Below are 8,946 nucleotides of genomic sequence, written 5' to 3'. Positions count from 1 at the left end.
AGTGTTATCTAGCTTAGATAGCATTATAATGGCAGGTAGAGGGTATTTATTCCAAACTCTTCCAACATGTAAGCGTTACTGTGTCCCAGACCGCATTTTTGCAATTATGAAAATGCATTAGGGGTACTGAATGTGGGATGTCTTCATGGTTCATGAGACAACTACAAAGCCCATCAATTCACTATTTCACGGTGAATAAAATAGAAATACAAATGCCTGCAATTCGTCAATCAACACTAACCTCATCTTGCGCTAAAAACGGAGTAATCATGCACTCCGTGGTTTATGGGGTTACAAACCACATTAACAATACAACAACGTAGGACAAAGGATCTCGCTTTTAAACTTACAGGAGGTATGCCGATATGAAACCTCATGGGCACATAACACGGTGTGAGGTAATCTTCACGCTGCAATCTGTGCAGTCGGGAAGAAAAACAAACCGGAAAATATTGGGGTATCCTGATCATTAAGACAGCACTACGACTCTCTGAAACTCTTCTATTGGAAATTCAAACAACTGAAGCACAGTTTAAAGCAACACTAACAGGCTTTAAAAAGAAACTAGAAGAGCTAAATAAAGAACAAAATGAATATAAAGAGAATCTAGCACAGTCAAAAGCCCAGAAACTTCAGAAAGACTTAAAACGTTGGTCTTACACACGGGTCTACCCCTACTCAAGCCCAGACTATGTCCAACCTACAACTACGGACTACAGTTCGGATTCCTCAGTGGATTCGAATACAAGTGGTTCTAGTGGGGGTAATACCAGAAGAGGGAATAGAGGTAGAGGACGAGGACGTGGACGTGGCAATCAAATAACTCCCACATATCAGGGATGGCCACAATATTTTCCACACCCTGGCCTGGTACCCTATCAGAATACCCCTTTCCCAGCGCCGACACCACCAATGATGGGGTGGAATCCACATTTTGCTCCCCCACCCTTTCAACACAACACATATCGTCAGCCTTTTTTAGATCAGGGCCGGCGAGGCAGGGGGAAACGCAAAGGTCAGAATCAGGTTCACTGGGACCAGTCGGAGGCAGTAGGGGACAACACCCGGAGCAAGACAGGGGAACAGAGAGCAGGCCCGAGCAACAAATGAGTCTGGTTACAAACCTATCTTCCTATACTTTGAATGACGCTGAACAAGCAGTTTTGGAAAAAGGCCTTGGGTTTATCCCTACCCCGAACTTTGATAAGTTCAAGTTACTAAGTGAGCTCCATGAGTTTTTTAGAAAATTGAGACTCAAGAGTTTTTTTGAAAAGAGTAAGGATAATGAACCCATTGAAGTGACCAAAAACGATACACCGTTCAGACTCAAATCCAATTTTACACCACCCGCTCATCTCGTACCCCCTGAAGTTCTAGCTTTTGAGCAGGCAGTTCTGAATGAAGTTGAAGCCCTCTCCTGTCCGCCTGTATATAAAAACCTGAGAGCAATCGAATATCAAGCTATACAGTCATTGAAAGGAAATGATAATATAGTGATTAAAAGTGCGGACAAGGGTGGGGGAATAGTGCTGCAGGATAAACAAACCTATGACGACGAATGCAAAAGGCTACTGAGCAATGCAAATAACTATGCTGTTCTAAATGAAGACCCAACTGATACTCTGAGGGATGAGATCCTCGAGTTAGTCTCGCAGGCTGAGTACGATGGTTGGATTTCGAAGCAAGAAGCCGACTTTCTAACATCATCCCCTGGCAGGGTACCATATTTCTATACCCTGCCAAAAACACACAAAGACATCCACCCTCCACCTGGACGCCCTATTGTTTCGGGGATTGGTTCATTATTGGAACCCCTGTCGCAATATTGCGATTTTTTCTTAAAGCCTCTGATCCAATCCACTGAGACTTACATCAAAGACACCAAAAGCCTTCTAGCCTTACTTAAGACTGTTGAGTTGCCCGATGAACCCATACTCCTAGTCACCATGGACATCGAGAGCCTTTATACCTGTATACCACAGGATGACACCATCAAGGTACTGGCAGATGCTCTGGATCAGGCCCCCTGGGACTTCACAGTCCCAAGAGGATTTGTGGTGGACTGTGCCACCCTTGCCTTAAAAAGGAATTATTTCGAATATGAAAAACAAATTTTCCTGCAAACAACCGGGACATCTATGGGCAGCACCTTCGCCCCTTCGGTGGCGGGACTGTATGTATACAGTTTTGAGAAAAAACACATTCTGACGCCCACCAATCCTTTTTCCAAAAACATCGTTCTCTGGCAACGCTACATCGATGATATTTTGATGCTTTGGCAAGGAGATGAAGCCTCTTTACAACCTTTCCTCATTTGGCTGAATACTTGTGATCAACATTTGAGGTTTACATCTGAGTATGCCAGAGAAAGTGTCACTTTCTTAGACATTACGATCAATAAGAATAAACATCTCCTCAAGACTCAGACCTACTATAAGCCAACATCCAAGAATAACCTCTTGTTGTTCAGCAGCTTTCATCCTCGCCCTTTAAGGGAGAATCTCCCCTACGGGCAGTATCTTCGCCTGAGGTGCAATTGCAGTGAGTTGAACGCCTACAAAAAACAAGCTGACGACCTGACGGGAAAGTTACTTAACAGAGGTTACCCGAGGAAAATACTGCAAAAAAGTCGGAAGAGGGCGACTAATCAGAACAGGGATGCACTACTGGAGACATACCCAAAGAACAACGAGGAAGTCCCTCTGACGTGTGTTACCACGTATAACAGCCTCTCCAATGTAGTGAGTCGTAGCATCCAAAAGAATTGGAGGATTGTGACGAGTAACCAACTTAACTGGGAAAAACCACTCTTTTCCTACAAAAGAGCGACCAGCCTAAAGGACTCTTTAGTCCATACTCGTCCAAAGAAGATACAGAACAAACAGGAACCTACCATACTGTCCTCTTGGAGATTGCCACCTGTGAAGGGACATTTTCCATGTGGCGATTGCAGCATCTGCCATTTAACCATCCATACTAAATATCTGAACTTGGAACCAGGCAAACAATGGGAGCAACGAAGCCATACCAATTGTAATACCAGAAATGTCGTATATTTAATCACCTGTATATGCGGCCTAAATTACGTTGGTATGACCACAAGACGTGTGAAACTCAGAATCTGTGAACATCGCAGTAATATTCGATGTAAACGGAACACCACCAAGCTGACTACCCATTTCATAGAGAAGTGTCATACACCGAACGACATGCGGTGGACTGTCTTGGAACAGGTCTTGGGAGACGAGAAGATTCTGTTTGAAAAGGAACAACGGTGGATCCATCGTTTATCTACCCACCGCTCGGGCCTTAATGATGACATTCCCTGGGGACTGGTCTTACGACGATGAGTACCCCATTAAAAGACTACTGTGTGGGCTCCTCAAGCTACATCAATAAGAAACATGAGTTGTTAAATTCATCACCAAAATCCCTATACAGAACAGTTATAAGATATGTATATAGAAGGATTTCAAAATCATAATACAGTTTCACTGATTATTAAGGATCCTGTAAAAGACATGAAGATCCCAGGGCTCTGTTAAAGTACACTCAGAATAAAGCCTAGTATATCTGTATCCTAATGTATTCTTAACACATCCTAATATAGCAATGGAACATACACTATACTCCAAAGGCTAGATCAGTTCGGATTTAATTGTCCAACAATACATAATATTAACCCCTATGTGGGTGAAAATGTTTTGTCTGAGAGACCGGTCATACGACATTCTACACCTTCTGAAAATTGATATTGGGTCCCCTCTCATTGATAGCCCCCATTAAATATGAATACATAACGCTGGAATCAGCTGTCCCAGGCCAAACGTTACTGCAAGTGATAGATAACGAAAACCGAGATTTTGACATTGGCTCGTGTGTGGATTAATTTCTCCATTCTTAAATGCTTCCCAATTAACCTGCTAAAAATAAATATACATCTGAAACGGCTCACGCTGTGAATTGTACACGTCTCCTTTAAGAATCTAGTACCCTGGTTGGTAATACCACGTGACCTTTGTAATCACGTGGTACAACCAGGAAGAACAAATAACAAGAACACCGACATCTCGGCGTTCAGTCCGGGCCGCGGTGGTGCCTGATTAGGTGCAAAGAGGGGAGCCGCTTGCAGCAAAGTAAGTAAACAGTTTCTCCTGGCAGGACGTATATATCCTGGAAACGTTCCCTTGACCCTACGCGCTTTGTATTCCTACACGCATTTTAAGGGGGCTGTTAACCAATATTTTCCGGTTTGTTTTTCTTCCCGACTGCACAGATTGCAGCGTGAAGATTACCTCACACCGTGTTATGTGCCCATGAGGTTTCATATCGGCATACCTCCTGTAAGTTTAAAAGCGAGATCCTTTGTCCTACGTTGTTGTATTGTTAATGTGGTTTGTAACCCCATAAACCACGGAGTGCATGATTACTCCGTTTTTAGCGCAAGATGAGGTTAGTGTTGATTGACGAATTTTAGGCATTTGTATTTCTATTTTATTCACCGTGAAATAGTGAATTGATGGGCTTTATAGTTGTCTCATGAACCATGAAGACATCCCACATTCAGTACCCCTAATGCATTTTCATAATTGCAAAAATGCGGTCTGGGACACAGTAACGCTTACATGTTGGAAGAGTTTGGAATAAATACCCTCTACCTGCCATTATAATGCTATCTAAGCTAGATAACACTTATCATGAGTATTCCACTAGATGGGTGTTTCCTTTTGTTTAGGGTGATGGGACACAAGTTTTTTTCCATTAACAATAACGTATCTATGTGGGTATATATATCTCTCTCTAATTATGGAAATTTTCATTCCCCACAGGTACATGACTCCAGCAAAATTGCTATGTGAGTTATATGTGGCTTTACAGCCCCAAGTATAAATATACTTTTTTGGAAAAAGAGAATATTTCCAATATTTTTTACACCTTTTCCTCACGGCAGGGTGCACCTTAGGGCGTGTACACCACCGGAGGATCACACTATTAAGGTCCTGAAGAAAGCTGAGCGACTTGGGCTCGTTTAAAGCAGAAACATGTCGACCTAACTCACCAATATGGACTAGGGGTCTACCATAATTAAGGCCAAACCTATGGTCCATTCTCCCTTGTTTTTAATCAGTGCAGACCGGACAAGTAATAAAATATCTGAAAGTCACGTGCTTGCACCTTTTAAAAAAAATTTTTCTATTCCTTTGCACTCACTTAGCTTAATTTGGCTTCTCTAAAAACACCCTCAACACACACAAAACCAGCTCCGCTGTAAACAGGCGTTGAAGCACACTGGAAAGACACTAGGTCTTTTCAGTGGGAACCCAGTGATGAAGCATGTCACCACTAGGTTGGTGAGTGAGGGTTCTTAAAAATCTCGTTTGTGTTGTCCCTCCCCTTGGAGTTTTTCCACCTTCTTTCTTTCTTTTTTCTAGACACTTCTTTTTTCCACAAAGTTGTCTTTTATTGTGTTGTCACTCTTCTGTTGTTTAAAAATAGTAAGATAAGGGGTGTGAGAGTGTACATCTAAACCCTTTCTCTCTTGTTGTTCTTGGCTGGTTTTTTAAAGCTCACTAACTAAAAGTCTCGCCAGTGCAGCCATGCGCTGGCTCAGGCGAGACCTAAAAATCAGCAATATTGATCTATTACAAAAATTCAGGGTAAATAGTTTTGAAGTTAACTCACAATAGAATGGTACATCGACTTTCAGTAGCAACTAGTTTTCAAAAGGAAATACTGTTGGTAGACTGCTGTTTTAGGGAAAAAGTATGTCACAGACTAAACACACGCAATTCTGTGAAGTATAAATAGTCCAGTAATCATGATTGATACAAGACTTTGATTGCCAACGTGCTGCACTCCAAGGTGTAGGCAGTCGAAGCAGCTACAAATGGAGGATGCAAAGATTGAGAGAGAGAGAATTGACTAACCAGCCTATGGCTTAACGGGAAGATCCTATTTAATTTGATATCTTTGAGTGTAGCGGTAAGGGATGAGGAGCACATTGGGTGTCAGTGAATACTGGAAAGTGGATAGGCTCACTCATCAGTGAGGCAGTAAAGCCAGAGTCTCAGAAAATGCAGACCACTGCTAATGATCACATTTGAGTTTGACAGTGCCCTGTCTCTCTGGGCCAACTAGCCCTCCTGTTACCTCCAGTAAGCCCCATACATCTGGATTGCTGAGGGTGTTCAAAGGCCACGCCACCTTTTTACATCATTCGGCAAACGCGACTCCTGGCGAACTGCTGCTTGGGGGATGAAGTCCTCTTTAGTCCTGAGGGCCTCAGGACACAACTGGACCTCATTGCCCCATCAGCAATGCGACTAGAGTGGTGTAAAAAAGGCCGTGGCCTCGGACACCCTCTCAGCAATCCCACTGTGTGGGGCTTGCTGGAGGTACCTGGTGGGCTAGTTGGACCCTGAGGACCCATAGGATGCTAGGGGACTTCATCCCCCAACCCAAAAAGCGCCAGGAGGCGTGTTTTCAGAGTGGTGCAGGGAGGGGGCTGGGCCTCCGGCGAGATGCCGGCTTCAGTTTTCCTTTTCTTTTTTTATGAGGTGGTGCTGTGTGGCCCGCCTTCTCTTAACATTTTTGGGGCCCTGGGGACCCCATCCCCAAGGCCTTAGCATTTAAAACAAAAACAGCAAGGGGGATGCGTGGCCGCCTTCCCTGGGCCACTATTGGCTCTGGGCACCCCATTTCCCAGTGGCATGGCCTTGGAGAGGCCTTGTGGCCCCCTTCCCTGGGCCACTTCTGACCCCGGGGACCCAATCCCTCCGGGCCTGGCCTTGTTTTTAAAAATGTTGCTGGGAGGGGTGCTGCGTGGCCCCACTTCCCTGGTCCACCTCTGGCACTGGGGACCCCATCCCCGGGTCCTGGCCAGCCTGGAATTTTTTGTGGAGAGGGGCCGTGTGGCTGCAGCCGTTCTCCTGTGCCACTTCTGGCCCCGGAGACCCCATCCCCCGGCGCCGACCCTCAAGTTGGGGACCGTCGGGGGAGCCCCAATGCCCCCACAGTCTCTGCCGGCTCCTCGCCTCCTGCGGGAGCTGGGATTGCTTTTCGGCAATGGGAGCTGCTAACATACAGCTCCCCTTGCCCAAAAGCAGTTCTGCTTTGCTACTTGGAAGCAGAGTTTGCTATGGCAGGGCGTGGGACATTGCAGATGGCCCAGGGGGTGGTGGTCCCCAGGGCCATCAAGGACTCTAGTAGGGGGGCCACGGTGGTCGTCCCCGGGGCCCAGGGGTCCGCAACGGACCCGCCTCAATAATTAAAGTTTGCCTTGGGGAGGTGGTGGTCTCCGGGCAGGGTGGGCAGAGGCAGGATCTCCCCCCACAGAAATTATAATTATTGAAGCCCCAGGGAGGTGGCGGTCCCCAAGGCTTGGGGGGCCGCATGCCCCCACACATAGTTAAATAAAGCCCCCGGGAAGTAGCGGGCCCTGGGACTGGGGGGGGGGACTGGGAGGCCCCCCAAATCTTATTAAACAAGTCCTGGGGAGGTGGCTGACCCCGGGCTGCGGGGGACGGGCGCATGCTCCACGGATTTAATTAATCAATCTATCAATTAGAGAACTTATAAGGCCCGCTACTCACCCATGAGGGCCCCAAGGCGCTGAGGGGAGGGGGGTGCCGCTACTGCTCGAAGAGCCAGGTCTTGAGGAGTCTTCTGAAGGCGAGTAGGTCTTGGGTCTGCCGTAGGTGGGCAGGGAGGGTGTTCCAGGTCTTGGCAGCAAGGTAGGAGAAGGATCTGCCGCCGCAGGTCGTTTGTTGGATGCAGGGGACATTGGCGAGGGCGAGGCTGGCGGAGTGGAGCTGGCGGGTGGGAGTGTAGAAACTGAGTCTGCTGTTAAGGTAGGCTGGTCCGGCGTTGTGGAGTGCTTTGTGTGCGTGGGTGAGGAGCTTGAAGGTGATCCTCTTGTTGGCGGGGAGCCAGTGTAGGTCTCTCAGGTGGGGGGTGATGTGGCTGCGGCGGGGGACATTGAGGATCAGTCGGGCGGAGGCGTTTTGGATGCGTTGTAGTCATCGTAGGTGTTTGGCTGAGATTCCTGCGTAGAGTGTGTTGCCGTAGTCCAGTCTGCTGCTGACGAGGGCCAGTGTCACCGTTCTTCTTGTTTCGGCCGGGATCCACTTGCAGATCCTGCGAAGCATGCAGAGGGTTTTGTAGCAGGAGGAGGAGACGGCGTTGACCTATTTGGACATGGAGAGGGAGGAGTCGAGGATCAATCCTAGGTTGCATGCATGGTCGGTTGGTGTCGGTGCTGGTCCCAGTGTGGTCGGCCACCAGGAGTCGTCCCAGGCTGAGGGGATGGGTCCGAGGATGAGGACCTCTGTCTTCTCAGAGTTTAGTTTCAGGTGGCTGCTTCTCATCCAGTCGGCAACAGCCTTCATTCCCTCATGGAGGTTGGTTTTGGCGGTGTGTGGGTCCTTGGTGAGGGAGAGGATGAGCTGGGTGTCTTCGGCGTAGGAGATGATGTTGAGATCGTGGTGGCGGGCCACTTGTGAGAGGGGGGTCCATGTAGACGTTGAACAGCATCAGGTTGAGGGATGAGCCCTGGGCTTCGTATCAGAAGGGTGGGAGGCGGACGCTCTGGGTTCTGCCGGAGAGGAAGGACGTGGTCCAGTCGAGGGCCTTCTCTTGGATTCCGGCTTCTTGGAGGCGTGTCTTTAGGGTGCAATGGCAGACCGTGGGGAGGAGACAGTCCTCAGGGTAGCGGGGGCACCCATGGACCCCCGCTAATTGACTGGGCATTGCCCCCGGGACATTGCCCACCCGGGGGCTTAGAGATAACGAAGCGCGGTAGTCCGTGCTTCGTTTTTAAACTTTTCTTGGCAGGATTCGCACACCAAGTGTGAATTCTACCGGTTTTTTTTTTGTTTTGTTTTTAATGCTTTTGTTTTGGCTTGGGGTCTTTGTGGGACCTCCTGAGTAGGCCTACTGGGTCAGTTT

The 8,946-nt window shown here is 47.6% G+C and overlaps 1 protein-coding gene across 1 annotated transcript in view; it reads left to right on the top strand.

The window, feature by feature from the left end:
• LOC147737035 (uncharacterized) overlaps positions 1 to 8,946 on the top strand; it is a 54,095-nt gene that overhangs the window by 23,723 nt on the left and 21,426 nt on the right. The gene's annotated exons all lie outside the window — the stretch shown is intronic.

Source organism: Lissotriton vulgaris, chromosome 1_1 (assembly GCF_964263255.1).
Source record: "Lissotriton vulgaris chromosome 1_1, aLisVul1.2, whole genome shotgun sequence".
Classification (NCBI taxonomy): domain Eukaryota; kingdom Metazoa; phylum Chordata; class Amphibia; order Caudata; family Salamandridae; genus Lissotriton; species Lissotriton vulgaris.
The sequence above is the reverse complement of the archived record's forward strand: the minus strand, read 5'-3'. Positions and strand labels throughout refer to the sequence as shown.